The sequence below is a fragment of the Sphaerodactylus townsendi genome, linkage group LG11 (genome assembly GCF_021028975.2).
Source record: "Sphaerodactylus townsendi isolate TG3544 linkage group LG11, MPM_Stown_v2.3, whole genome shotgun sequence".
Classification (NCBI taxonomy): domain Eukaryota; kingdom Metazoa; phylum Chordata; class Lepidosauria; order Squamata; family Sphaerodactylidae; genus Sphaerodactylus; species Sphaerodactylus townsendi.
The window spans coordinates 67,576,644-67,584,078 of NC_059435.1; positions in this window are offsets into that span (position 1 = coordinate 67,576,644).

A 7,435-nucleotide genomic window follows, 5' to 3' on the forward strand; every position below is an offset into this window, starting at 1 on the left:
GGTGCACGCACATCAAGTCCAGTGGCCCAGGCCAGCCTAGATGTGTGGGGGGGGGGACAATCCCCCCCCACATGATGAACTCTGCGCGCGTGCCCACAGAGAGGGCTCTGAGTGCCACCTCTGGCACCCGTGCCATAGGTTCGCCACCACTGGCCTATAACTATTGTTTCTTGCAAGTGTCCCATTCAAGGTCTCTGTTTTAGTACTTATGAAATAGAACTATTGTCTGAACAAGTATGCAACACGCCCAATTTGAACTCCATGCTTTTGTTCACATATAGTATCCCATCCTTTTAGCAAGGTGTCTTGAAAGCAGGAAGTAGTCTAAGCAAGACAATAACCACACTCAGCCACATGGACTCATTTGTTCCAATGTTCACAGATAGCATTCCAGCACACATCTTTGTGATGAATCCTGACCGAACTTTATGATGAAAATTTCTTGCCAAGTGCAAAGTCAAGTTCACAAGAAGCTATGAAATTTACACAGTATGTTGTCTAAACCCTCAAATCCTATTTTGTCTATAGATGTTTCAGGAATCCTCCCCTATAATCTGTCCCTTAACCTGTTTTGGGGTTTGGTTTGGTTATTTGTGTGGGGAAGTTTGTGTTGTACACCGCCCTGAGCCCTTTTGGGATAGGGCGGTATAAAAATCTAACTAATAAATAAATAAATAAAGTATCATAAATTTAAATTTTAAATTGCAATCTAGTCCCCCAAAGAAATGATGAGTGAAAACCCATCTGAAGAAGACGACAAGGTCTTGAACACAAACAGTGGAGAAAACTCAGCTTGGTACGGTTACAGTTAAACACAACTTCTAACTAATCATGTGGGATCTCTTTACAAGCAAACACGTCAGGGACACCTCATATTTAACAAAACCGCACAGAGAAGATGCTGAGAATGGAGTTTTTCCAGGAGACCAAGAGGTGAATTACTACAGAGGAATTAGGTCAACTCTCTCAAGCCCTTACCAATTTGGCCAACAGACTGCCAAATGATCTAGTAAGGCTCTTGACAGCAGTTTATTTGGTTAAGATTACCGTGTTTCCCCGAAAATAAGACAGGGTCTTATATTAAATTTTGCACCAAAAGATGCACCGGGGTTTATTTTCGGGGTAGGACATATTTTAGGGAAAATACGGTACCTTCACAATTAATTAAGGTGGGCTCTTGTCAGCCCTGTTGTTTCCCCATTACGTGTGATGCAAGCTGCATCCTCATTGGCAGGGAGCATACCATCTTGATCTGTAACTACCGGTAGGGCTTATTTTTGGAGGAGGGCTTATATTTTAAGCCTCCTCCAAAAATCCTGAAAAATCATGATAGGGCTTATTTTCGGAGTAGGTCTTATTTTCGGGAAATCACAGCACCACCTCTGAATAGATGGGAAATTTCTACCATTTGACTTGGTAGGCTTGAGACTGCTGAAGAAACTATGTACCCCCAGTCTGTAGCTTCGAGCAAATAACTGTGCTAATACAGAAGACAATTTGTGGGGAAATATAGCACCTTCAACTGGGATTCAGAAGGGAAAAAGCAAACAAAAACTGGAGCCAAGCAAGAGATGCAACTTAGAAACTGATAATTATGCTAAACTTGAGAACTCTCAATGTATCACGAAGAATTCAGGCAGTTAAAAAAATTGTATATAGAAAATGTTTGCCCCACCCCATGTCACAATGCACAACAAATATCTAATATAGGTATGAGACAACATAGTGAAAATGTTAGTTAGCTAATAATACCCGTTTGCACAAATAGCTTTTGTCAGAGTCTAAATGACTTCTCTAATGCTACAGATAAGGTAAAGGTAGTCCCCTGTGCAAGCACCTGGTCATCACTGATCCATGGGGTGACATCAAATCACGACATTCACTAGGCAGATTACGTTAACAGGTGGCTTGCCATTGCCTGCCCCAGTCATCTACACTTTACCTGCAGCAAGCTGGGTACTCAATTTACCAACCTTGGAAGGATGACAGGAGGGGTCAACCTGAAACTGACTTCTGTGGCGAAGGAGCTCAGGTCATGAGGAGACTGCAGCAGTACTGCAGCTTACTGCATTGAATGCAGTACTGCAGCTTATTATGCTGTGCCACGGGGCTCCGAAGCTTTATATACTGGAAGTGAAATAACTCATTATAGTCACATGTTTCAAAAGGCGAATTGAGAGACCAGGGCAAAATCCAAAAAAAGGTCAACCTAGTCCCATGGGCCTAGACTAGTCACTGTGCAGTCCTAAGTGGAGCACTGCGCACTGGTGACATTCAGCATAGCAGCTGGTTGAGTAACTAGCACTAAAGCACGATCACAATATAATGGCTTGCTAAAGTTATGCTTGCCCCAAAGGTTATCATCAGCAGATTGTGAACCATTAAAAATCAATTACAACAGACAGCAATGTGCTGCTTTTTGCACCTGTGTGCTTGGTATCATTAATCATGCTGGCGCATGCTCAGAACAGACTGGATAGGACTACCAGTTCCCAGGTGCCAACCCAAGGCAGCCCAAGAACTAGTTAACATAAATTAACAGAAGCATGCAGGCCCCAGGAGTCAAACAGGGGGGGGGGGTGAAATGAAAAGATTGAGAACAAACAACAAAAAAGAAAGCTGATGAAAGGACAATATTAAAAAAAATCTACAAAGCAGTAATATAACTTTCACTAAGAAGCTGAAAAACAGTGGCATGCAAGGGAGAGGAGGGAGTGAGGGGTGGCATGCAAGGGAGGGGAGGGGAGGGGATGGGGCCCGGCATCTGGATCTGGCCCACCCACCCTATCGGAGGGAGGGAGAGGGGAGGAAGGGGTGGTATGCAAGGAAGGGGAGGGAGTGAGGGGTGGCATGCAAGGGAGGGGAGGGGAGGGGGCCCGGCATCTGGCCCTGGCCCACCTACCCTATCGAAGGGAGGGAGAGGGGAGGAAGGGGTGGTATGCAAGGAAGGGGAGGGAGTGAAGTATGGCATGCAAGGGAGGGGAGGGAGCCCGGCATCTGGACTTGGCCCACCCACCCTAGCGGAGGGAGGGGGAGGGGAGGAAGGGGTGGCATGCACCCTTGTAAGACCACGGCAGTGAAGGAGTTTGAAAGGGTGCAACTCTGCTTAGGACTGCACTGACAGACTTGCTCTGACCTATGCCAGGATCTCAGCTGAAGAAAGCTTCAAAAACAGTTCATGAACACGACACAGGAGTCAGCTGTTTAAAGAGAAAGTGAGGAATCTCACTGAGCCAGCACAAGGTCATACCATAGGCCTACACAACTCTATGAATCCTGGCCTATGCCTGAAGTCACATGTCAAGAAACAATTAGATTTCATCTTGCTAATCTTTTAATTATTTAAGAGTAATAGCAAGCAATGAAAAGAAAAAGCACTTGAGAAGAGAATATCATCATGGCATGAGGATTGTTAACAGACTCATTTCAAGAATCCAAACACATGCTCACACAAATTCTATTTCTGCACTTAAAGCAGAAGTCTATGGAGTCATTTATTCTAGGCAACAACAGATTAAGTATAACATTTTGGTCTAAGCCTTAGAACTAGGGCCCCTTCCGCACACACAAAATAATGCATTTTCAAACCACTTTCACAACAGTTTGCAAGTGGATTTTGCTATTCCGCACAGCTTCAAAGAGCACTGAAACCAGTTTGAAAGGGCATTATTCTGCATGTGCGGAATGAGCCTAGGTATTTTGAGAACTGACTTGAGAGAGGGTAGGAAATACCTGGTATAGAATTTTCACTAGTAAGGGGCTGGGCTTTCAGTGCCCTTCATAATTTGCCCCTATTACTTACAAAGATAAACTTACACCAAATATATAAAAATACTTATTAGGTATCAAATGCTTATAGAATTCAGAATGAAAAAATCTGTTTGTTAATTAAATACACAAAATTGTATTCCTATCATGAAAAGCTCTGACAGAGCAACCAGCTCTAACTATCTGGCATACCGAACCACAGCAAGGCTACAATTTGTGAACTACAATCAACTCCCCAATTTTTTTAAAAAAAATGTATTAGCAAGTTCTCTCAAATGATCATTGTTACAAGATACAGCATGCAATTCACAAATGAAGAAACTGAGGTTAAGTGACTTATTTAATGACAATTCAACACAGATTTTACATTTAAGATTTTGAGTTGAACTAGAACCTGTTGATACCGTTAATGAAAAAGGAATACTGAAAACACACTGCAACACAGTAATGCACAACACTTAGACAAATGCCACTTGCACACAAACCAATATGTTTAGCCAGGCAGACAGGCAACACTGAAAGTTCAGACATGAAAATGACAAGTGCTAAACTTTCAAAATCAAAAGTCTCAGAGTTGTGACACTTACAAAATGATTGATGCACTCTTCCTTTACAAAGCACAACTTAGAAATAGGGACAGTTTTATCAATACCTTGTTGGAAATCAATCCCAAGGTACAATGACAGCATTCAATCTAGTGACTAGACAGAAGACAAGTTAATTCATTGCACTTAAGATAAAACTTCATTTTATTTATGACTTCAAGAAAATCAGAGTTGAACGCTACAGCAACTGAACCAGGTCTCAAGTCAATGAAATATATTTCGCATTCTAACTGAAGAGCCAACTGTAGACATTGTAAGACTTAGACCTGAATAAAACACAGAACTAAATCATGTTGAGACTCATTAGAATTCTGACCCTTATGAGAATCTTGGGAGACTTACCAGAAATTGTACAGGAAAAAAGTTTCAACTAGCAATAGTACCATATAAAGTTATAGGACACTACCATTTCCCCATTAAGATTTACCTGGGTGTCAAAGACACAGCAGCTATGGTTTACACTGGCTAGTTGCTACCAGCATACACAAGTGATAAAATACACAATTGATCCACTTCACCATCCTTCAAAAATACATAACTCTACCAACTTATTTAGTCCATACTGTTCAGTTATTTTCATATACCTTGTTTTTTCTGTTTTGAAGCTATTTCCCCCTTACTCATGAGTAAGTAGTGCCCCAAGTTTTCTCCAATATAGCTAACAGGGATTTTTTATGTGACCAAGATCAGAAACAGGAAGTTAGGGCAGATGGAATGAAAGGTGTACGAAACTAGCAGCAAAGTGGGTGGGGGGTGGAGTAACAGAAGGGAGCCAAAGAGAGATGCTGCCCAATTGCTTAAGAGGGCCACACTTACCTCCCCCTTTAGTCAATAGGGAACAGACAAATGTGGTCAAACACTGGCTTTTATGACTGCCACCATTTGTTTTCAAAAGGTCAAAGTTCAAATTCCATTGGCTTGTATAGAAAAAAATTATAGGGTCTGAAACAAAGAGGCCATGAGAATGATACAGGCACCTATTCTGTGGTTTCACTTTTGGTCCCAGTTTTAGAACTGCTGCTCCAGGCCCAAGTAGCCTGAAGTTAGGTTAGTTTCCTCTAGCTGTCCAACAGACCATAGTTCATCTAGTCAAAGTCTTGCAGTGACCACAGATGTGAGGGAAGTAGCTCATAAGCCAGCAGCCCACACTAGCAACTCAGATGAATGCAGCAGGCCAAACAGGAACCAGACATATAAACAGCGGGTGGGAAGCAAAGCCCGTGTGGTTCATCGTAACTGTGTGCATGTGGTTATGGCGTGAGGGCCATCAAGTATGAGAATTTTGAAGGAATGATAGGCAGGTTCCTGTAACATTAAAAAACAGGTTTTTCCCTGATAGAGCAAGGTTTATAGAGAAACTAACAGGACTAGTTACACAACTAAGAACTGTGTTGTTCACTTAGATCAACTCTCATAACGAATATATTCTCAAGATGAGTGTGGTTTTGCTTCCATTACTCAAAGTTAGTAACTAAGGGTTATATTTCAGATCCAAATGGCTAGAAGCCAATAACTTAAGAAGTTCTTAGCAACAATTTTAATATAATGCAGTGCATTTGAAAGAGAAGATAGCCCAAGTATACTTCTTGGCTGGCAGTTCTAACTTTTATTTATTTCCTTGGTTTTTTTAGGACACCCTTCCCCTCACAGCCTGTATTTTAAGTCCATGAAAGCCCCATACAAGTGTAAAAATTACAATCAGGCACAATTTAGTACCCTGGAAACCTTGACTCTTAGCAGGATAGAAACTGCGAGAGCCATGGTCATGCAGCGACCAAAAAAAGTTGTTTGCATTCAAATTAAGGTTATTAATAAATATTTTGTAGGGATGAAGTCTCTTCAAAAAGATCAGAAACTATGTGGGGAGGTCAGTGCCCTGTTTAGCTTCTTTTCTTTATAATCAGCAGGTGCCGTATTACACAAAATAGAGAAGTGTATTTAAAACTGGATAAATTGTGTAGGATGCAGAATCTGGCTTTTTTTGTCAGTTTTTTAACACTTAATAGTATATCCACATTCCTGGATTTGCCAGCATAGAGCATACTAGCAAACAAAACTGATGCATACAGGTACTTGTGCAGTACATAGGAATGAACCAAAAACAATAGCAAAATTGGGAGTTAGCATTTCTTACTTGGTTAAGTTTTGTTCAACAGTAGTGGTCTAGATTCTAGCTGCATATGAAAAAAGTATTGTATACCATTCTTTAGATATTAATGCAGAGAAAATACCAAGAGGATGATTATTTTAAGAAATTAACCCATTTAAGCAAGATACTCAAGAGTTTCCTTTAGTAATTTGCATGGACCTAAACCATACAAAAGGGAAAATGCACAAGGCTAGTGGTCAATATCTCAGCAGAGCTTCAGTGATTAGCAGGGATAACTATTTGCTTCTCACACCTTAGTGGCATTTACCCTTCCAATTCTAAGATGACTTTCCTGTAATGTAATGGAAAAGTAATGTGAACTTCAAAGCAGAGAGTTTATTAAGATCTGTGTTAGAAAATTTAATTTGATCTTTTATGTTCTTTGAATGAAACACCTTTATTCTCAGTAAGTGTAAATATTTAGAAAGCTTTAATTATAAAAACAATAATTGGGTAAGGTGAGGAGACTAGATTATACTCACAAGGAACGAAAGCACTGGAGAGATTATAAAGGTCTTTGTAACACTTGTCTGAATGAAGCAATGGTTTTAATCAAATATTTCCTAAGAAAAGTCTGGCTTGCTATTGGTGGAAGAGGGATTTTTGCTGACTCTTCCTTTGCCACACATCCCCACACTCAGTGGGTTTTTTCTGTGGGGAAGAGGTTGCAGGGAAGAGGACACAGGACGCTTCTGTGGTTCTTGCTGAGCTCCACTTGCCTTCCTCTGGTGTATCAAGCAACATGTACATTCTTAGAAACCAATAAGCAAAGTGCATAATAAAAGCATGGGCACTTTTCTAAACAAAGACACGATGCTTTAAAAGGCAGATTTTGTACACAGTGTCATTATTTCTGTTGAAAACCTGATCCCATATTATTTAACATACTATCTACACATTATTTTATACATTC